Source organism: Amblyomma maculatum, chromosome 2 (genome assembly GCF_055883805.1).
Source record: "Amblyomma maculatum isolate TAMU_Amacu chromosome 2, ASM5588380v1, whole genome shotgun sequence".
In the NCBI taxonomy this organism is placed as follows: Eukaryota; Metazoa; Arthropoda; class Arachnida; order Ixodida; family Ixodidae; genus Amblyomma; species Amblyomma maculatum.
Window position 1 is genome coordinate 151,153,463 of NC_139345.1, and position 22,711 is coordinate 151,176,173.

The following is a 22,711-nucleotide window of genomic DNA, read 5'->3' on the forward strand; positions in this document are numbered from 1 at the left end:
AGAAGTATCTTACTCATTCTTAGAGCTAATATATTTATTTAATCATAACTCCTGCCAAAAGCGTCTCTCCAAAACAGCAGTAAGCTTTTATCACCGCGATAAAGTGTTTGTTGGGTATTGCAAAATATTTGACATCGCGATATCCGAAAATCAAATATAAGTGCGTAAGGAGAAATGAAAACAAATGAATGTTGTTGCCTTTATTCTGTTTTCAAACTGTATTTACAAGTTATTTTCTTGTTTGTTTTTAAAATCTATGCACTTAGCGCTGCGAGCAAGAAATATCTAAGGTTGCTCATTTGGGCTCGAAAGGTTTCGGACCGGTGCCTCCACATCCACCGAGCTTAAGGCATAACCGCTGCCCTTCTCTGGCGTTAGCTACGCCTTATTTAACTATAGATCTCATTTTCAAAGGCCTTTCTCAAGTAGGGTCTACCTAATAAGACGGTGTAATTTGTCTGAAGAATAAATGAGCAACATGCCCGTCACCAAAGCATTGGGACTGAAGACCTTTTTCCCAAGTATTCCACTCCTGAAGAGCCGATCACTAGATGTGGAAAATTTGTGTCCGACTGAAAAGCGGGTGAGTAGTTGGCAACCCTGATGATAGAACCCCGAACCTCTCGATAGCGAGGTGGATGCTTCAGCAAGCCATCGCTCTATTGGTCTGCTTATATGAATTGAACAGTGCAGGTTAAGTTTAGTAATAGAGAAAAAGGACAAGGTTGGAGAAAGAAATATTATACAAAGACTGTGCAATTTTTTTTAAAACTATTTACCTTAATAAAGAGCCGATTCGACTTTTGTCCAGCTGCTGTAGACGTAGCATGCAACAGATGTGTAAACTACATTATCACAATTATTGTTCTCATTGTTTTCTTTGGACACTGCGTGGTAAAAAAAAAAAGAGGTGCTGCTGTCGACCTAATATAACGGCCAAGCATATATCGGCAAAGTCGCAGTTTCGGCAATGTCGGTGTGGTCAACACACAAGCAAATTAGAATTTATATTCGACGAGCAACCTGCCACCGACGTTTCACTCTGTTCGTATTCTGCGAAAAGCAGATTGACAAATTCATTTAACTAACAGGAGGGCAAATCTTCACATTCAGCATGTCCCCCGTGCTCATAAAATCACTGAAAGTTTCCCTGACATTTCAAGCATCTCCATTTTTTCTCTGACACAAGGACTCGGAAATTTGCTTGTAGTCGTTCTGCTTTTTTGCAAAGTTTACATAAGAATATTGGCTGGATGCATTGACTGACCTTTGTGTATATCTCACAGACTGGCTCCAATGATTACGGCCTGGATTTCAGAAGAAATTTATCTCTTTCATCGAAGGACAGTGGACGATACTACACAAAAATTGTGACGGAAGAAGCCATTTCTATAATTAGAAATCATCCGGTTGATAAGGTTTGCCAAATTTTATTTCATTGTTCTCTGACACCTTTTCGCCTAAAAGGCTAAGCATCGCCTGCGAACAACATCTTGCATTAGTTCAGCAGAGTTGGACCTTGTTTTGGCCTGGTGCACGAAAGTTTCAATCTTGTAACTGTGATTTGCTTCTGTTATGTACATATATGTCCAACAGTCCCTTTAGATATTATACAGATTGTGTAAAACTTACTACTCGATGCTCATGTTACTCTAAAACGGTGTGAAAAATTGTTTTGCAGGATGCGCTGCATTTACGTCAGAGCTTGTGTGTGCTGCGTAGCTTGATGTTTTGGCATGTTTTCTGTGCGAATGTTTACCACTTGCTTGCGTTTTTTTTTTAATCTTATTTCTTTCGGTTTGCGCAGGACCAAATCGGTCAATGTGTGGATTAGTTAGGCCGGTGCGAAGGTGATACTATTATTAATTATGAGAGTATTAATGAGAGGATGGCAGGAATGGTAATTAGGCTTAATAAGCCATATAAACAGAAGGTTGTACAGGCCTATGCACCTGCATGTAGTTATGATGACCAGGCAGTTGAAAGCTTCTACGAAGATGTAGAATCGGCAATGCGAAACGTTACGACGCAGTATACTGTACTAATGGGCGACTTCAATGCCAAGGTAGGGAAAAAACAGGCAGGAGACAAGGCAGTAGGTGACTATGGCATCGATTCTAGGAATAGCAGGTGGGAGTTACTAGTTGAGTTTGCAGAGCGCCATAAGTCAAGAATCGTGAATACCTTCTTCAGCAAACGGAAGAACCGGAAATGGACATGGAAAAGTCCTAACGGAGAGACTAAAAATGAAATCGACTTCATAACGTGTTCAACACCCGCCATTGTGCAGGATGTAGAGGTAATCGGGAAAGTGCGATGCAGTGACCACAGGATGGTGAGGTCCCGAATTAGCCTAAATCTGAAGAAGGAACGCACCAGATTAGTAAGAAAGAAACCCATCAAAGAATTGGCGGTAAGGGGGAGGGCAGAGGAGTTCAGGATCTCGCTACAGAATAGGTATTCAGCTCTAACTGAGGGTGGTGGCATTACCCTAGAAGCAAGGAACAATAATTTCAGAGATATTACTGAGTGCGCGGTAGAAGTAGGCGGTAGGATAGTTAGAGAGGATACCAGTAAGCTGTCTAAGGAGACGAAATATTTGAATAAGAAACGCGAGAGTATGAAAGCTTCCAATCCAATAGAGCGGATCGAATTGGCCGAGGTATCAAGGCTAATCAATAAGCGCAAGGTGGCCGATATAAGGAAGTATAACATGGAGAAAATTGAGCATGCTGTAAAGAACGGGGGAAGCCTTAAAGCGGTAAAGAAGAAATTGGGCATAGACAAAAACCAGATGTATGCGATAAGGGACAAGGCGGGCAACGTCATCACGAATATGGATAAGATAGTCAAAGTAGCCGAGGAGTTCTATACAAATCTCTACAGTAGCCAAAGTAGTCAGGACCATAATGAGATTGGCGACAGGGAAAAACAGTCAGACGTTCCACCAGTGACGAAGGACGAGGTCAAGAAAGCATTAGAAACTATGAAAAGGGGGAAATCAGCTGGAGAGGATCAGATAACTACAGATTTGCTGAAGGATGGGGGGAGATCGTGCTAGAAAAACTGGCCACCCTGTATACGCAGTGCCTGGTGTCATCGACGGTACCGGAACCATGGAAGAAGGCAAACATTATCCTTATTTATAAGAAAGGGGAGTCTAAGGACCTTAAAAATTACAGACCAGTCAGCTTACTGTCTGTTACGTATAAGGTATTTACTAAGGTAATCTCTAATAGAATCAGGACAACCTTAGATCAAACGATCAAGCAGGGTTTCGGAAACGATACTCTACTATCGATCATATCCATACCATCAACCAGGTGAGAAGAAAATGCCCGGAATATAACCAGCCCTTATACATAGCATTCATTGATTACGAAAAAGCATTTGACTCAGTTGAAACCTCGGCGGTGATGCAGGCATTGCGAAATCAGGGGGTAGACGAGCCGTACGTGAAAGTGCTGGAAGATATATATAGTGGCTGCACAGCAACCATAGGTCTGCATAAAGAAAGTAACAAAATTCCCATAAAGAAAGGTGCTAGGCAAGAAGACACAATCTCCCCAGTACTATTCACAGCTTGCTTAGAGGAAGTATTCAGAGACTTGGAATGGGAGCAGTTAGGGATAAGGGTAGATGGAGAATACCTCAGTAATCTGCGATTTGCTGATGACATTGCCTTGCGAAGCAACTCGGGAGATGAACTGCAAATAATGATTGACGACCTAGACAGGAATAGTAGAAAGGTAGTCTTGAAACACAATATGCAGAAGACTAAGGTAATGTTCAACAATCTCGGGAAGGAACAGCAGTTTACATTAGGTAGCGAAGTACTGGGAGTAGTAGGAATATGTCTATACTTAGGACAGGTAGTAACCGCAGATCCGGACCATGAAAAGGAAATAACAAGAGGAATAAGATTGGGATGGAGCGCATTTGGCAAGCACTCGCAGATTATGTCTAGCAGCTTACCGGTATCGCTAAAGAGGAAAGTATATTACAGTTGCATCTTACCTCTACTCATCTATGGCGCTGAAATGTGGAGGCTAACCAAGAGAGTTCTACTTAAGTTGAGGACAACCCAAAGGGCTATGGAACGAAAAATGGTAGGGGTAACATTAAGAGATAGGAAGCGTGCAGAGTGGGTCAGAGAAATAACTCAAGTTACCGACATTCTAGTGGAAATTAAAAAGAAGTAATGGACATGGGCAGGACATGTAGTGCGAAGAGATGATAACCGATGGTCGCTTAGGGTAACAATCTGGATTCCAAGGGAAGGAAAGCGTAGCAGGGGGCGGCAGAAAGTTAGGTGGTCGGATGAGATAACGACGTTCGCAGGGGTGAAGTGGATGCAGCTAGCAAAGAACCGGGTTAAGTGGAGAAATATGGGAGAGGCCTTCGCCCTGCAGTGGGTATAGTCAGGCTGATGATGATGATGATGATGATGTAGGTGAACCTTTTAAGCTCGCGGCGGCCTAAGGAATTATTCTACTTAGCGCACTGATTGTACAAAAGCCGCACATTGAAAGACACCCCAAATTTCTTCGTTGTCAAGATTACCAAAGACATGAGTTAACGCCAGAAAATGTGCGACAAACATTATCTGCATGATCCACAATTTTGATATATTTTAAATGTTTGTTGTAGGCCTGGCCTTAGCGAATAGTTTTGGCCCACGGTTTCCTGCGTTGAGGACAACTGGCCATTTTGGCGGACAATTCGGCAATAAAATATCAAGTAGCACTAATGGGCGCCTACATTTCAAAATCCCCACTTGCCTAAGCGGCCGCTCATTCCTGCGCCCGCGGGTCCTCCAATCTGTCAGTGACCTGACGGGCTTCGGTACTGTTCTTTTCATGATCCGCCTTCTTTAACCTGGTGGTCCAGTGTAATCGCAACCGCTTTATATTTGCACTCGCCTTCCTGTTTTTCTGTAATGCACCAAAGCAGTGGTCTCGGGAAGTTCACTTGAAATAGTTTAGCAATCTGGTGTTCATGGTTTATATCGTTTTGATGATGACCCGATATCACCGCTGCCTGGTAGGTGCGCCAGTTATTCTGCTTCCGGATAACCTTTGAGTGGTCAGATTTTGTTATTCTGAAAGCTTGAATAGGCTATTTTGGTGAGGCCAAACGGGGACCCAAATTGGATGCTTAAGACGAGGCCACGAGGCTTTGCGATGGTCAGGAGTCTACACAAAAAGTGTGACGGGTAGTGCGGCTTCCCTTTCTTGTGAACAAAGTAACGCGAATGGATTTGAGGTTATGTGTGTCGGAGAGCTCCGGAAAAATATCAAGACGGTCAAGTGGGGGGTGCACAGTGCTAACTGCCCCAAATGTTAAACATTCTGAAACAACCTAAGCTGTCAGCAAACGCGATGGCAGTAGCACGAAAAAGATTCCGGGGTTCGTTGGTGAAGTTAGTCACCAGGAGCTCAGACCGGCCGTCGCGAAGGTGGAGGAGGCTGCGCGCTGTACAGATGCTGTGGGTGGGCAAGAGAGACTGGTGCCTTACGCGACCGCATTCCCGTCAGGCAGTTCGTCACAAGTAACAGTAACAAAAACACTGGCGCGTGGCGGAATCGAAACGCTTTCGCCGGAAATTCGAAGGGCTGCGCGGCGTTGGTGATTGTTTGTGTCAGTATCAGCAGCTTTCTTGGTTTAAAATGTCACTGGGCACTTCCGGAGATCGACAATAGCTCCATATTCTCGGCGAAAATCAACCCCAAAGACAAAGTCACTGGAGCAGTCAGGTATAACGAGGCAGCTTACAATGACCGTGGAGCTGCGAATTAGAATTAGCGCCGTGCACAGGCCACTAGGAGTTACGACATGTCCGCCAGCGGTGCGAATCTGCGTGTCAGACCATTGCGTCATTACTTTTTTTAAGAAGCGCTGCTATAGCTTCCCGCTTATAATCGAAAAATCAGCGCCAGTGTGCACCAATGCGCTAACCTTATGGCCGTCGAGAACCACGGATATAACCAGAATCGATGTTCATGCGTCGGAACTGTAGCCGATGCGGTAAAATCGCGATCGCTCAGAGGTCTCGTCATCAGGAGGTTTTCGTCCCATCGATTGCAAGCGGCCTCGCCTCCGGAGGTCGCTGTCTTTAGTTTTCCCGGCGGGAACTTGGCGACCGTCGTTGCGTCATCCAGGATGACCTGGACTGCGGCGATGGTCGACGTGGGGACGGTGATCGTGACTGCCGCTAGGAAGTTGGCGCTGCGCGCTGCTGAGCTAAGTAGTCTTCAATCTCACGGGGTCTTTGGCCTATTGCAGGGCGACGCATGTCGATGGGAAATCCATGAAGTCCAAGGTGCCCATAGTGGCACTGGCGATAGAGATGACCTGGTTCCCCGCAATGGAAGCACAGGCGCTGGCGAGTTGGGGCGCGTCCCAGGTCCGCCTTCCTCTGGGGAGATCGTCGGTTGTCGCCGAACGGCTCAGTGCGTGCGGAATACAGTAAGCCTTGATCGGGTTGCTGTAATGGCCTGTCGTAGGTGGTAGACCGCTGCTGCAGCATCCTCTCTATTGTGACAGCTTCCGCAAGAAACTCGGCAACCGTTCTTGGTGGATTATGCACTAGGCCAGCGATCAGTTGCTCTTTGATACCGTGCATGAGGTGGCGCACCTTTTTGTCTTTGGTCATGGCCGGGTCAGAACGTCGGAAGAGCCCGGTCATGTCCTCCAATACATGGTCACAGTCTCATTCGGCATCTGCTTACGAGACTATAGAGCCTTTTCTGCGCTTTCTCGCCGATCCGTGCTGGTAGAGGTCTCACGAATGCGTCGGCATAACTCGCGCCATGATGTTAGGGCGTCTTCTCGGTTCCCGTACCAAGTACGAGCGCCATCTTCCAGGCTGAAGACGTTTCGAAGCTTGGCTGCGTCGTCCGACTGATTAAACTAGGCGACCCGTTCAAATTGGATAAGCCAGTCTTCGACGTCTTCAGTCCGACTGCCGTGGAAGGGCTGATGCAGTCGTAGATTTTGCAGGGTGTAGTAACTTGGAGCTTGCATAGCAGGTCGAGGGGCGGCTGCGGTGTTGAACTCCAACGGGCCATGCTCAGGAGGCAGGCCTTGATTCCTCCGGCTAGTACGGTGCACAGGGGTGTCGACTGGCACACAAGTTGAGTCCTGGGCATGGGGTGCTGTACCTGACATGTACTGGGATCGAAACCTAGCGCCGAAACCAAAATATGTCGCGGATAACAGGGTAAGACGCGAACGGCAGGGCTAAGCTGTAGGGGCAGGCACAGTTCCGAACACAGTGCGCGAGTAGACTTCAGTGTCCTCTGCTTCCAGGCGCCACCTAAGAATATCAGTAAGGCCAGGTGGCAATATGTAAAAATATATGTATAAGTAGTGATGATTAGAATAATTTATAAATAATACTGAAAATGCTGACAATAAGCAATGATGATGGTAAGTGCAAATTGTAAAATTAAAACTAAAAACAATGAAACAAAAATATCAAGGAAAGTAAATAAATATAAAGTAAAAATAAAACATAACAATTTTAGTAAAAATGAAAAAGAATCGCGGCAGCATTAACGTTTGCGCATTCACGCAATGAAATTGATTCAGTGATCTCTAATTTTAAGAGCGTGAGCTCTCTTTTGTGACGAACGGTAATTTTTGACGTTTTACTCGGAGCTCAGAACTTTTTCTAAGGCCGAAGCAGTGTTCATAATGGTGGTGTGCCTCCTTAGCATCCCAAGATGGCGTCCACTTTAATGTCACAGGTTCGGACCAATGCTAAACGGTTCGTTAGGGTAATGCACCTAAAACTGCCAGTCGTGTAGAGCTTTAAAATGTGTGGCATAGTCGTACCGACGATCTCTGGTCATTGCAGCTGTAACGGGGGTGTACCTTACGGCAGCCGTGGCGATAAATTGTTAAATTGACTTAGAGAAAAGGAAAGGCGCATGTATGTCTTACACTTCTCGGTGGGAATTGGGAGTATAAGGGAAGGGAGGGAGGGTGGTGGCGGTCAAAGAAGAGAAGGGGTGCTGTGGTGTAGGGCTTCGTAATAATTTCTACCACCTGAGGATCCTTAACGTGAAGGACGGTGGCGGGGAGGTGGTGATGGGTGGCAGTTCCTGGCCCTTCGGGGCCGGGACGGTAGATCAACGCCGCTTGCGGCGGGGGCTAGCCAGCCACCGACTTTTATCTCTTGTAGGCCGTCATTGCACCCGCCACTACTTCGGTGGTTTGGATTGGAAAACATTTATTTCGTCAGATTGCAGATGCAGATGGTCCGCTCTAGATGGCCTCCAGTCCATGGCTGGCGGCGACCTTACTGGCCCCCTCGGTGGCCAAGGGTTGAATGCCCGGGTCCCAGTTGACCAGAACGTGGTGGACGGCGGCCGTTATTGCGGCGTGCGTCTTTCTCTCCCTCTTCTTTTTTCCTTTCTGCTCTATTTTCTCTTCTGTCCGCACGAGGCAGCGGAGGCAGTTCAGCTACAGAGACAGTAGCAGGCCAATGCGTTTACTTTCCTTCTTCTTACAGGCACAACAACAACAACAAGGATGGTGGAGGTGGTGAAGGGAGGGGTTGCTGATCCTGGCCCTTATGGGGCTGGGACAGGTAGGTCACCGCCACCTGCCGTGGGGGGGGGGGAGGTAGCCTGTCACCGATTTTTATCGGTTATAGGCCGTCATTGCACCCACCACCGCTTCGGTGGTGAATGACGGCTGTTGTTGCGGCGCGCGACGTTCTCTCCCTCTTCTTTTTCTTCTCTATTTTCTTTTCTGTCCGAATGAGGCAGTGGATGTAGCTCAGCTACAGAGCCAGTAGCAGGCCCGTGGATTTTCTTTTCCTTCATCCTACAGCCACAACAACAACAACTTTAACGCGAACTGACATCGCATAGCACACGGACGCTTTTGCGTTAGGAGTCTATAGATATGTGGTCGTCGCTGTCGGTGAAACCCCTGTATCCTTGGAAAAGTACTGCCTTTATTAGACCTTTCCGCCACCGCGCTCTCCCCGGAGTTTCCTCCTCGCCGCTTCCTGCTTCCCTGCCTCCTCCGCTCTCCCATTGGCCAGTGCGTGTCACGTGTAATCGCGCGTTACGCTTTTGTATATATTTTTTTCTTTTCCGGCGCACGCTGGTCGGCATTTCCGAACCAGCGCGACGAAACTGCTGCACGTGAAAGCGTCATCGCGATGCCGTGCTGCTGCTGCGCCTTCTTTTTCCGCAGCCGACAAGGCGAAGGCAAAAGGTGTTTTTTTTTGTGTCCCATCTGGCCAGTGCAACGCAAAAAGAAAAAAACGTTTGACTGTGCGGAATCGGGCGGGCTGACTTCAAGGAAATTAAAAAAAAAAAATGCACGGCTTTTTGAAGTAAGTACTATGGTTCATTAGCTTTTTTTTGCACCCTTGTTGACTCCTGCCTCTTTAAGAAAGCGTTTGCATGTGTCTATGCTGTGCTCGGATTTTAGCGCATTTGAGTTGACCTTTCTCTCACAAAAACTGTGACACATCATCATCATCATCAGACTGACTATACTCACTGCAGGGCGAAGGCCTCTCCCTTATTTCTCCAATTAACCCGGTTCTGTGCCATAACCTCAACCACCCACCTAACTTTCTGCCGCCCCCTGCTACGCTGTCACACAAGAGCGAGCTTATTAAGGCCGGGATTTCAGCTCCATTATAGACTCGATTGCAAGGTTCGGCTTATGAATACCCTCGGTTAGCTTGCGCGTATTAGTTTGGTTGTGGGCCCAAAGCAACTTAAGCTATGAGGGAGGCTGTAGTGGACGGCTCCAGATTATTTAGGTCACCTGGGGTATTTCACAGGGACTTGGATCGTATATAGTAGTGGGCATATTGCATTTCGTCTATCACACTACTTCGTGACGAGACCTTCAATCGGAGAGATGAGCGGCTGCTCGCACGTTCTGTGTTTGGGTTTATCATAACAGCGAAATGCTGTTAACTACAACAGGCCCCTGGTATGAATTATTAGCTTTGCTGTAAAAACATCTGCAGCTTTTCTTTCACTCAGCCTTTTTTTTTACTAACACATTACTTTAGAATGCGCCTTATTAAGCAAATGGGTTTCGTATATGCCATATGCGCTTATGTTGTTGTGCATCATGGAGTGAATTTTCTCACTGTGACAGCTTGCCACAGCAAATTTATCGTTTTTTATTATGACGTGTGGATAGAGTCGCGGAAGCTGCGAGCACAGCTGTCATGTATGTCGTTTTTTCGATGCTGTATTAATTTTTTTGTTTCCTTCTGTTTTGATTTCCTGGGTTCTTTGCTTTTTAGGTAGCTATTTTGGCAGTGAAGTTTACTGCTTGCATGGACAAAGCAATCTGCCCCTTATGCAAAATTCATCAGCTACTCTAATCTACGCTATTAAAAGTAATCTTTTATTAACTCACTTGCTGCGATTTCTCATCGTTCTCATTTGTCGTTTTTACATACAATAAATGATGATACATCTATTAGTTACCTCTGGTTTATTTTTTATCGCAAGCCTGTAATCAGTTTTTCACATTCACTGCTACTTGTTTTGGGTCTTTGTACGTTTCTGATGGCAATGTTTTAAACGCAAGCTGCGCTTCCAGGTGCGTGGTGGTTAGAGCGATAAATGGTGAGCGCGTGATTTTTCCTTTCGTTAAAACAATTCTTTGTTTCTGTTATTTCCAAAATGGTGTTTTAAATATGGGAACGCTGCTTCTCGGCGAAAATTTATATTGGGAAAGAATGCAAGTGCACGCGGCGTACAGATACAGAATTAGCACTTCAACTAAGCGTTACTGGTGCTAATGGGGAGATCATTTTTGTTTAGCTCCCGTCCAGTTTTGGTTTTTTTGACCAAGATCGCAATTTCTTATCACTTGCAATGTAAATAAATAAGCAATATCTTGCTTGTGCTGGGAGAACAGGCTATGTATTGTTCGCATTAACGATACCATCCACGAGTGAAAACATTGCTGATGGTCGCCAGAACTCGCGCATCAGCTTCACATCTGTAAAAGTCGCAGAGCAGCAGCGGTTCAGCTGCTGTAGGAATTGCTGACCCAGGAAACCTTACCTCTCACGCGCCGGGCGAGCAAAATTCTGCTTTTATAATAGGTACGCAAATAAGCCTTCCTAACCACATTTACCTATTTCCATGCAGTCAAAACTTGAAACTCTGGGAATTTTGCAACATTACGCGCGTGTTTGAGCATACCGCGGGCATGCGTCGTGCTTCAACAAAGCGCACTCTGAATTTGCGGACGCTTTACGCGTTAAGTGATGGCCCTTTTCGCAAGTTTTCTTGTGCAATTCTTATAAGGCATCATTAAGGCCAGATGAATAAAATTTCGCTTCAAAAATATCGGCGCAGGGCTTCAACAAAGTTTTTCCGCGTTTTCCCTCCGGTAGCCACTGTCTCCTTCGGGATGTCCGCGATAGACGGGACCACCGTCGAGGCCGCGCCACGAGGGAGAGTGGAACGGAGGAGTAGGGAAGTAGTTGGAGCTACTTTCCTTAGAGGGGTTTTAGCAGTTGCGATTGTACCTGGATACTTTGGTTCGGTATCCGAGCGCCTTAACCACTGAGCGACCGTGGCGGGTATGGCGAAGGAAACAGCAGGAGGACACTGTGGTACATAACGGATCGTTGTTACATGCTCAACATGCTGATACGTAATTGGGAACATAGGAGTGAAATTTATACATTTGTTCCACTCAGTGGAGAACCGCTTTGCACGGAAGTGATCTTCAATCGAACGCCAATTGGTTGAGCGCTCAAATTTATTTATTATATAAAATATGTTAAAATTATGACCCAATGGATGGTAGCATAAAGAACATTGCAGTGTCTAACGATTTGTTTCGTTTGTATACATAAATTACAATTGTAAATCTAGTCTAATTTTGGTGGGGGAATGGCAAAATTTGGCAGTCCAAAATAGTAAAAATTCGGTTTTAGAGGGTGGTGTATATCTGGTGACCATCTGGTCGAAGACACGTGCGAGTGGTATAAACCTATTCGTCTCGGCAATATCTACGCAAAATGCGATTGCTATGAATTACGCTCTCGTATTTCAACGTCTATCAGCGATGGCTTCGTCTTTTTTTTTTTTTTTTGCACCTGGTCTTGGTGTGCAGCGGCCTAAATTTCTGCTTTAGATTCGTCGAAGTGAAATTTGCTCGATGTGAATTTGGAAAATAAGCGTAGGCTCCTTGGCAGGTGGCCGAAAATAGGTGCGTTCTTCTGCAGCATTATAAACACCTCCATCTTTGCAGAGTACCAAAGGGGATCCGCGTACCAGACCATTTTTACGCCGGTCCTTAATGTGCCCCTGTAACATCCCTCTCTCGCACGCTCTTGCAATGTAGGCATCAACCATCAGCTCCACATCCGGCCACTTTTTCTTTTTTTTTTTGGTCCTCTACAGTTCTGAGCAACGATTAATAATCCTTCTCCTAATTAGGCTTTCTGCTATATATTGTGTAACTTGTTGGATTTGAGAAATGCGACGAATAAATATTAGATTGAATAAGTAGGTTTGTGCTGTTCAGATATAAAGAATGTAAGGAGAATATAAATCTCAAATACAAAACAAATTGTCATGTTCACTGATAATAAAGCCATACTGTCTGTAAATTTCCGCTACACTGCGCAGTACCATGTATACTATTAAACAACCAAGTACCACCTCATGGATCGCACGCTAATGCCACTTCTTTCTTTTGTGAGCTTGATTGATATATGATTATGACCTCACGCAGTGTGACGCTGTTCGAAATTTTTTATCGGGTGACCGTTGTGGAGTCATATATCTAAATATCGCTCTATAGTTCTTTCGGTAGTTTTCGCCAGCTCAGAGATTATTTATATTAGTCTAGCTTGTGTTGGAGAGTCTCCGCGGTGAAGTTGTAAAAACTATAGATAGAAACGCATCATCATTTTTAAGGTACAAAAACCTCGTCGCTGAAATTTGCGCTCTATTTGTTACAGGACGGTAACCATGTTTATGTGTTATACGGTTTTGTCATTAATTTATTGCCATGTTTCATGTATACCCTTAAGTGCCAAGGCACAGGAACATCACTAAAATTTGACGCGCAGATGATAAAAATATTCAGTATGGTCATACTTCTTGCTTTCGCTATTAGTCTTCCGCAAATGGTTTTTTGGCCAGTAGTAATGTCAAGCTGTGGGTGCAGTGGATAGCTTATTACCATGAAAAGAACCGTTTGCTTTAAAATTTAAGGTCATTTCGCGGTCACAGGTACAGTAACAAGATATTTTGCCCAGCATTTCAAAAATATGGAGGGAGTGGAAGCTTAGTTTGCAATAAAACACGTATCTGAGTCTGAGTGAAGTATCTGAGTAAATTGTTTGCAAGATAGGAAGATCAGTTGTGCTGCAAGAACTTTAGTCCAGCTGTCAAGGGACTAACACGTACGCCCGCAACGTCGCGCAGCTGACGCCAATCGATGATTGCCACTGCAGCCTATGTTCCTGTACGTGGCCCACTTGGCTCCGCACTAGGGCACTGTTCGAAGAGCAGTCGAAGCGCCCCGACGGCATGTGGAAGGCTATAGTTTTATTGGTCACAAAAACCGCACCGTATATGCAGGTGAGTTTTCTGATTTTTTCAGCGAATCAGGTTGCGCAGCACCGCTCATTGAACTCTACCATAATATATCCTCCGTAATGAAATTAATAGTCAAATCAACTGTACCTTCTTGGACTAAAAAAGCTTTCGACACTGTATGTCACTCAATGCTGCTACAACACTACCGCTTATAATTGGATGGAAGACTACTTCGATATCAGAAAACAGCTGGTATTGATAAACTAAAAGTGCTGTAGTCTTGTGGCGGGCACGTAGGGTGTGCCCCTAGGATCTGTCCTGGCACCACAGTTGTTTCTTATTTTTATAAATGATATTAATGACGGGAATAGCTCCCGGGGGCGATTGTTCGAGGAAGATTGTACCTTGCACACCAGTGTTCCATATGAAATAGGCTCTACACAGCTCAGTAAGGATTTCATACACATTTAGACTTTGTGTAACTCAACAGAATATCCCGAAACGTTAAAAAAAGCGTTTACGTTTGCCTTACCAGGAAAATTGAAAATAAAATGCCATACCAGTATTTTCAGTATATCATAACCATCATCATCAGCCTGACTATACCCGCGGCAGGGAGAAGGCTTCTTCCATATTTCTCCAATTAACCCGGTTCTATGCTAGCTGCATCCACTTGACCCCTGCGAACTTCTTAACCTCATCCACCCACCTAACTTTCTGCCGCCCCCTGCTACGCTTTTCTTCCCTTGGAATCCAGTTTGTTACCCTAAGAGACTATCGGTTATCCTCTCTTCGCACTACATGTCCTGCCCATGCCCATGTCTTCTTCTTAATTTCCACTAGAATGTCGGTAACTTGAGTTACTTCTCTGACCCACTCTGCACGCTTCCTATCTTTTAATGTTAATTTTCAGTATATAGGAATAATAATCAAAACGAGAATACTTATAAGTATCTAGGTGTTATTTTATCCGTGGAAGGTACATGATCAGCGCATGTTAGAAGTGTAGCAAGAAAGACAGGTATATCCGTCAGTTTTCGTCAGCGCAATTTAAGGCATGTGCATCGGGAGGCTAGAGAGGCGGTGTTCCAGGCGTATACGTCAAGCCCATCTTATGGCGAATTTGAGTGGAAGAGCAGGCGCACTCGAGAGCACTGCGAAAGTGCTCTCGAACAAACGGGCGCCCTCCAGTGGGAGAGCAGGAGTAGAATCACTGGCTTCCAGAGGTAGAGGAAGAGGGTTCCTCCGCTGAGAGCACCTGAGTGCACTCCCGGCTGCTCCCTAGTCTAAAGCGAGAATAGAGGAAGCCACATGGCATAAAGCGTCATATCTGCGCCATCTTTTTTTTATTGCGAAAGCATTGCTATTCTAGCTTTCGAGCCTTCAACATGGCGGCGCCGCACCCACGTGGCACAGTAACGTCACACCCCCCGTGCCACTACGGCGAGAGCTGGGCTACCAACTCAAACGGTCGGCGTAGCGCAGCCGCACTCACGTGACGTTGTGACGTCACACCCCCCGTCACATTAGGGTGAAAGCTGGGCTACCAACACAAGAAGTCGGCGTTGCACGGTCGCAGCCAGGGCGCAGCGCATCACGTCCCACCCCACATGACACAAAAAATGCCGGCGTGGCGCGCTAGAGGCGCAGCTGGGGCTCACGTAATACGTTACGTCAAGCACGTTCGTACGACTTGATTAAAGCAGGCCTTTTTATGTGGGCTGGCAGGAGCTGCCAACTGGGGTCACTCGTTTCACATGGGACGGTTATATCAGAATCAGTCTGCTAGGACCCTGGCATTCAAGTTACCCCATAGGCCACTAAGGCACGTTCTTACGGGTTGGTTAAAGCGGGGCTTTTCATATGGGCTGAGGAAGTAGAAAAGAGAAGAACGCTCGGTCGCCCGTAGCTAATGCTTTCGCTCAACATTTGGTTGAGCAGCGTTGAACCCTTGTAATTTCTTTTTCTCTCTTCAGTCGGCGACGCTCAAAATGGCGGCTTCAAAGCGTCGGCGCTCGGCGAGTGGAAAGCATGGCACAAGGGCTGTATGCTTGTGTGAGAGTCACTGCTGGCTTCGAAAGGGCCAAATAAGGTAGATCGCTGCGCTGTGAGAACAAAGGCATACATAACACGCGGTTCTACACGGAGCGTTGGCCTCTCCTCGGGTTGCAACCGCCGCCACTGCAGGCAGGCGAATAATGCTAGGGAGAGAAGTGAGGTCATATGGTCATCGCGCTCTGCTCTCAACACGCAGAGAGCGTTCCCCCGGGGGGGGGGGGGGGGACAGTTCCACCCTCGCTCGGCGTGCTCCTGTGCTGCTCTGTACTGCTCGGTACCTCTGTTCTCATCCCCCCAACCGAATGCGCCATTATAGTGTGGCTGCCCTGTGTGGGATTCGGTTAACAGTGTTCATATGCAGATACTTGACCGCATACAGTTTGCCGCTGCGAAATTTGGCCTTGGTCTCTATGACCGCGTCCTTAGCACCATAACCTGAAAGAATAATTGAGCTTGGCTGCATTGAGTGATCGCAGCAGGGCTCTACGTTTAAAGCTCTTCTATACACTATCATGGCCAAACAGGGGTTTCATACTCATCATATTTGCATCCCTCCATTATGTATCTTCACGAATTGATCATAGTCACAACGTGCGACCCTAAAGCTGAAATAGTTTTATAGATACTTCTATCCACCGCAGTAATGCCTTATTGCAGCTGCGGGCTTTGTTGCGAAAGCAACACTACAACCAAAGCGAGACCTCGAGTGGCCGCAGCTACTTCGTGAAGTGTCGTAGCTGAGAGAAGAAGAGAAAAGAAGAAGAGGAAGAGGAAGAAGAAGAGCAACAAAGATGTGCAGGAGGAGGCGGAAAAGAAGGAGAAAGATGAGGAGGAGGAGGACAAGAAGTAGGAGGAGAAGAGACGGAGGAAGAAAATCTAATGCTCCTGTAATGCTCCGCAGCTAATGCTTCCGCTCCACATTCGGTTCAGCAGCGTTGAACCCTTCTCATTTTGTTTACTGAGTAAAGAATAACGTCGCTCTTCTTGGTCTAAAAAAAATCTGATGTTAGCTCAAATTAACAGGTTGGATTTTTTTAAACTTCTGTAAAGAGTTACTGTGAAGCAAGGGATTCTCAGGTTATCGTTCATAAAAGCATTACCGGGCAAAAATGTTTGCCGATGGCTAGGCAGATACAGAGCTGAATATAGCAAGCACTTGAAGTTATCGCTTTTATAGTTAAAGATAGTAGGGTATCAGTAGTCTGTAAAGAAGACACCTAATATAGCTACTACAAAGCTACTACATGGTAATGACGAAACGGAGACAAAAGAGTTGTCTTGATTACAATGAATGCGCTGCGCAAGTCAACCCAAAGAAAGTTTTTATAGATAGCACTGCCATCCCAGGATGGAGACAAGTAACCATGGCACGAGCAATGCTTGAAGCTACTAAGCAATAAAAGCGAATATTTAGTAAAATAGAGAAAGAATTATGATTCAGAACATTAATAACGAACCATTAGGATGCGATGAAATGGTCGATGATTTTGTTGTTTCTCCCTTAAGACAAGCAATGTTCTTAGACCAGTTGTGAGATTTACCGCAAATTGTACAGCCCGAACTGCATCTCTTATTTTTAGGGGCCCGTTAAGGTGACAAGTGTGGTATGAGGAAATGAAAGGACTGCATGAAGTCGCTAGCGAGCATTAGGTTGAAAGCAATAGCACACAAGGCGCTGCGCTGCATCTTTTCGATATCTGTGACTACGAAATTGCTGTCCAAATTCTGCAACCCGCTCAACTCCAAATAGTCGGACCCCATGAACAAAGATCAAAGATATGTAAAACTGTCCATTTTTGTGTGTGTGTCGCACCTTGAGGGCGCCTGACAAGAAAAAATGGCTGTTTAACTCTGCTTAAACCTAGTTTAATTGTAATAGCAACGGCGGAAGCTTCTTTTGCCTGCTACATTATTCCCCTATCACGCCCTGTCAGTGTAAGGTGCTACATTATTGGGGACACTTAAGGTCATCCTTTAAGAGTATGACGCCAGAGCATGAGCTACCAGCGCACATATAAATGAGAAGGGTTCAATGCTGCTGAATGGAATATGGAGCGATAGCATTTGCTGACGGTTATTGAGCGCTCTTCTTTTTCTTCGTTTCTTTTTTCTTCTTCTTCTGGCGGAGCTTGGCTGAAGCGGCTGCTAGGCAACCTCATACGGCCAGTGCTACGCGACGAGGCGAGGCGAAACCTGGAGTAGTGCTGCTAAAACAATAAAAATAATGTTTAGGCAGCAAGGGAGGGGAGGCTACAAGTAAAGACCTGCCGCGCCGAAGCCGACTCCACCATAGAGCATACACCTGACAGAAACGGTATGGCTAAAGGAGACTCGAGTCCGTGTTGCGGCTTGAAAATGGGACGGATTGATGTACGACCTATTCAGATTTCGAAGGAACGTGGATTGTGCTCACGTTTTCAGTATATGCGCCAACCATACGGTAGCTGTTGTGACTGCTGGGCCGCTTTCTGTGTTATACGTTAACAGCGCAAACAACGTGACGAGAACACAGTAGAAGACGACACAACGAGCTCGTCGTGTCGTCCTCTTCTCCTGTGTTCCCTTCACGTTGCTTCTGCTGTCAACGTGTAATGCGTCCCCAGCAAGCCCAATATGCTTTTCTCGCAATGTGTGACCAACTACAAACATTTTCGTGTCATATTCCGATTACTGTAGCTCGAGGTTTCGCGTCCGCTTTGGTTAACACGATTGCTGCATCGCCATGTTTCTAACTGAAGGCGTTAAAGTACTACTGTCACTAAGATGTTTGTATTGGATCTAACCTGTGTATTTCGAAGCATTCCAGGGCGGTAAGCTGTGAACACCCTGTATAACCTGTGCAGGTATGGTGTCGGCCCTCGATGAGTCCGTAGGGGAAATTTTCTCAGCGCTGCATGGGCGAGGTATGCTCGAGAACACATTGCTGTCATTCAGCGCGGACAATGGCGCCGCCTCGACCTTCTTTGGCGTAAACGGGGCATCCTCGTGGCCCCTGAGAGGCGAGAAGTCGACGCTGTGGGAAGGCGGAGTCAGGGTGCCGGGTTTCCTGTGGACCGCCAAGCCACTCTGGCGCGGCCCCGGTTCCGAATATGAGCGTTTCTTCCATGCCACTGATTGGTTGCCGACGCTCTACGAGATGGCTGGTAAGCCCTTCGAAAACAACGTTACATGTTCCTACTCACGTAAACCTATGACTGTAGATTGAAAATCTGACTCTTCTCTTTGATTATTAGACTGGCTCATATAAATAGCAGTCATTGCAGGAAAAAGGGTCTGTTTCGATAGTGGGCAGTAACCGCCATACAGAATTCCTTTTGCGACGGAAAGTAGACTGCTTTTAAAGATTTTCTTGGTATCTAAGTAAACCAGTCATCCCATCTAATTAGAACATTCAGCATTGGGACATCTCTGCTTGTCTGGTACAGACAAATAGGAAAACTCGATTGCGTTTGTTATTCAGAGGAGTAATCCACACGACGTGTACTACGGCCCGTAGTTAGCAACTGCTGATATTTTTAATTGTGTCTAAATATAGACGAAGCTCTTTAAATATACTTTATTTTCTTTTCTTTTTTAAGTACTTATATTTATGTTGTTTTGATTTACAGGAACCTCTTTTCTATATATGCTTGATCTATAAGCAAAATATTCCGGAACATTTGTTGCTCTCATATAATAAATGGCTACCAATCCAGCTCGCTTGTTAAGTACAACTTTAGCTGAAAAACCGCAAATCACGTTTTCAGATAACAGCTATGTTACTGCACACTAGTTCAATGCAGAAATAAAATAATACATACAGAGGTACCCCTACGCCAAAAATTGCCCATATATGTAAGCCTCTTTATATGGCAGAGGAGCTTCCAGCTTTTCGCTGGGTGCCTGATTCTTGCCTGATTTGTGCATTATCACCACCGGAAGTGATCCGAACGTACGTACGTACTTCCAGGAGGAAACCCGAGTCATTTGGTGGGCGTCGAAGGTGTCAGCCATTTGCAGTCACTACTGGCCAACCCAACAACGGGCGCTCCTAGAAACGAGGTTCTGCTTAACATCGACCCCGTCGATGGAAACGCAGGGATAATAATGGATGAATACAAGCTTGTTTTTGGTCGCTTTCCGGGTGGTTCATCAGAGTGGATAGAGATACCAGGCGTGAGGCAATCGGCAATAAAGGAGGCGCAGAAGGCACACCAAAGCTGCATGAATTCTACTTCTTATCAGGTGGGTTACAACCAAGCGTGTTTGTATTGCCGGGCTAGAAGGTGCTACTTATGGCTGCATGAGCAAGCAATATATTTATGATAACATTAACGTCTTAGGAGTGGCAATCATAGTGCGTGATGCACTACAAAACGACTGAAAAGAAAACCGAAAGCGTGCGAATCTAGACGAGAATGAGGATGAAATCCAGAATGGAACTTCGAACGAGGTTTTGGGACTTGACAGCGTCGTTTTGCCTTTGGATCTAGTACCAAGGTTTAATTCCATATAAACGCGTAAGGGATTAATTTATTCAGGATGCCTGGGAAGTGTAGAAGCCTAAATGTGTACTAAAAATGCTTAGAGGTTTGCTTTTTAAACACATGCCCAATAATAGCACACCGCCCTAATATGTACATGCAAATTCCTACATTTTGATGCGGCGAGGTGCTCAACGCCTTTGTATCTTTTGCCCGCATTTCATATTTAACTGCGAATGGAATAAGTTTGGATTTGCATGTTCGCTTCTAGAAAAGCGGTCAGTGCGAAATATTGATAGTAGTAATTGATTTGAAGAAATTCATGCTTTATTCCTTGTGTACAACAAAGGTGCTCACCGGCCTTGGCGCGAGCCCCAGTTGTGGTCCAGCGGAGGGCCTCTACGCAGTCCCTATCAATTGCGACGAACAAGGGTTGAGCAAAGTGAACTGCGATCCTACGAAGGTTCCCTGTCTCTATGATATCATCGCGGACCCTTGCGAGCGACATGACATAGCCAGCGAGAATCCGCAGGTGAGCATAAATTCCGTGGATTTTCTGAAATCTGTCATACACTGAACATGACATTTCATGTATTATACATTTGACCAGAAAATATACTAAAGAATAAGTTTCGTCTAAGGGGTCGACTCGCGGCAACCTCTAATCTTTTTTTTTTTTTTTTTTTTTAAGGGCGCTTCTCGAATATACAAGTTACGATCAAATATCTAGTGCTAGAATTGTACTTTTCACAACATTTATTTACAATCATTACCAGTTTGCCTATACATTTTCTGTCCACGCCTTATCACATTTCTTCCTTCTCGACTGTGTATATATTTGCTTGGTCTTATAAAAAAGGTTCCATTCAAATTTTCTGATTTGAGTATATGCCGGCTAAATTTCCCTTCGCTTAGTCACTTCCTAACAGCAGTAGTGGACCAATGATCCCCAGTTATCCGCATAGTGTGTATTGTAAAATTTCATTTTCTTTGTTTGCTTAAAGGGCCCTTGAAAAAAAGAAAGGTGGGGGAGTTAAGGCCACTGATGAAAGTGTTGAATGCGTAAAAGAAGTGCGTTTGAGCAGTCACCGAAAATATAATTCCTTGCTAACCTATAATTATTAATTTTTAAAAACAGTATTTGTTAACATAGCTGGCAGGGGGTGGCGCGTGGTGGCGAACTTTGGAAGCAATTATGATATCACTGAAATCAGCGGTGTCAGGCTGCCATTAGATGCAGCTGCGATCACAGGACGTCACGGACACACTTTCCGGTAGATGCGTAAGTTATCTGCTCGCGCCCTGCTTGGAACCCTGAGGCGTGTGCGAGGGAAGTCAGTGTCTTCGCGCCATGGTTCAGGCAGTGGCACACCGCAGAAAGGCGAACTATTTGAAAACATCTCGTTGTGGCCAGAAACAGCTTTCGTCAATTTGCTCTCAGACAGTTGGGCAATAACATGTCACACCGAGGTAGCTTGTTGCTCATTGCAGCGCCCTTGCCAGGAGGAGCCGCTCCCTTCCATACAGTGCACCCAAATCCATTCGCTATATACGGTGCTGTGAAAACTTCAATAGCGAAAGTGGCTTTCTTTTAGCCTGAACTTTCTTTGCCGGTAAAGAAGGGCACGAAAATGCTCGCGGACACCGTACTAATAAGCCATCGCTTTCGTGAATTGTTTTGAGAGTCGCTTTCATGAGTGCGAATATGGTGATTATCCTGAGGTTACCAAATTTTACCGATTGAAAATGGGCAGCGAGTGTAGGTGTGGCCACAACGTGCCTATACCGACGATTTCTTATATCGCAGGAGGCGCTTACAATTATTACGAAGCGCCGGTGGGACCTGGTCCACTGAGCTATTTTGTTCTGCTCCGTTTGTTCTGCTCAGTCATTCTAAGTCATACTTACGTTCCTGAGTAACTGTTTTAATTTTTAATATTTTGTGGATGCTCATTTTAGTCTGTCACTTTAAGTCTACCTAATTTTTTTGTGCCATTATAAATTATTGTACTGATGGGATCGTTTTCAGATCCATTTTAATTAGGAAGAGCTGTATTTGCAGCTTTAGGCACATATTACGAGCGGCAGATGGCTATAATATACAGGTTTCTGCGCCACTGCAAAGCACGCTCGTATTTCATATCTTGTGTTCAGATCAAGGTGCCTTATTTCTCGCAACTTAGTTGTTTTACACTAAATATGTGGTTCATGTCCGCAGTGGTGCCTCCTGAAGTGTACTTTGCCTAAGCATTTTGACGGCGGTACGCAATTCCGCGAGGTATGTGGCCCCACATTCTGTGCTACCTGGGGTGGTCTCAATCGAAAATTTCATTGCGGAACTATGTATTTATTTTATTCGCCAAAAATTGTTAATAAATTGCACGAACTGAGTATTGCACATGATAGGTTATCGGAAATGTTTCGGCAATGTCGATGCCTTCGGCAATACAAAACCATCGCTATTAATATTACAGAGTATATTATTGATTGTAACATTATCGATTGCCCTATGAATAGTACTTTTGACAGTTTATCGACAGTAGAACTCTCGCTAGTTTTTTTTTACTACCAACAGTTTAAAAAAGCTATCAATGTGAACTATAGCCTATTCGCCGATAGCGTTACATG

The 22,711-nt window shown here is 45.4% G+C and overlaps 1 pseudogene across 1 annotated transcript in view; it reads left to right on the forward strand.

Moving 5' to 3' along the window:
- The window catches only part of LOC146200178 (arylsulfatase B-like), a 29,060-nt pseudogene that overhangs the window by 4,948 nt on the left and 1,401 nt on the right, over nucleotides 1-22,711 (forward strand). Inside the window, exons 3-7 of the transcript XR_014705200.1 lie at nucleotides 1,287-1,418; nucleotides 13,478-13,604; nucleotides 18,464-18,763; nucleotides 19,570-19,844; nucleotides 20,433-20,615. The product of XR_014705200.1 is annotated as an arylsulfatase B-like (transcript). The remainder of the gene's footprint in view (nucleotides 1-1,286; nucleotides 1,419-13,477; nucleotides 13,605-18,463; nucleotides 18,764-19,569; nucleotides 19,845-20,432; nucleotides 20,616-22,711) is intronic.